We start from the raw sequence: 1,032 nt of genomic DNA on the forward strand, positions 1-1,032 counted from the left end.
CAGCCCAAACGGCTGAACCTAGAATCATGAAATTTTGACAGTAGATGTGTTTTTGGTTATGTAGATCCACTAAGGAGGGATTTTTGGAAATTTGTACATTTACGGGTAGAAAGGGGAAAAAACGGATAAAACAGGTTTTCTTAATTATCTTACATAACATTAGTGATACAAGAAAAATTTTAAATGCACCTGTATCTACTCTTAAAATGAGCAGATGGGTGTCTGGTACTTTTTTGAAATTCGTACTTTTAAGGGGTAAAAATGTATAACAAAGGTGATTTTGGTACCTTTTTTAGCCCTTTATAACTTTTAAACTAATTAACATAATCAAATTTTTCAAAATATTTTGGATACATCTCTCAAAATTATGAGACACCTGTTTCGTACTTTTTTAAAATTCAATCCTTTTTGGCTGTAAAAGAGAGAAAACTGTATTTATGGTACTTTTTAAGCACATTAAGAAAACTCTCTCGGTTTATTGAATAATTCATATTAAATTACGGACTAACTCTGTAATATTTATCGTAATAAAATGTTTGCTATTTCACTGGGTAAAAAAGTACTATAAAGGGATAAAACGGGAAATTTAATTTTATTCACTTTATGTGAACTTTTATAAAATTTCAAAAAGTAGTTTTTTTACTCACACAAAATAAGCTTTTGGTATATTATTTTGGAATTCGAGTACTAAGGCCTATATAGGACCAAAATTGAGTAAATTGTTTGGTACCTTTTTTAAAGCACAATTTTTCTGGAATGAATGAATGCATATTTGAATCGTTTGAGTTTTATCTGTGATATATATGTAGATTTAAATACGGGACTTTAATTCTCGAAAAAGTATACTTCTAAGCGAAAAGGGGAAACATTGTACTATTTTTATTAGTACTTTCCACTTAGGTAAACTTTATTCCACTAAATTACAATTTATTGAGAGAGATCTTTGTACTTTTTCGTTTTTCCGATGGTACTTTTTGATATTTTTACGATATTGAATATAGTTAGGGTAGCGAAGCACCCAGGGTATGCTAG

Source organism: Lucilia cuprina, chromosome 4 (assembly GCF_022045245.1).
Source record: "Lucilia cuprina isolate Lc7/37 chromosome 4, ASM2204524v1, whole genome shotgun sequence".
Taxonomy (NCBI): Eukaryota; Metazoa; Arthropoda; class Insecta; order Diptera; family Calliphoridae; genus Lucilia; species Lucilia cuprina.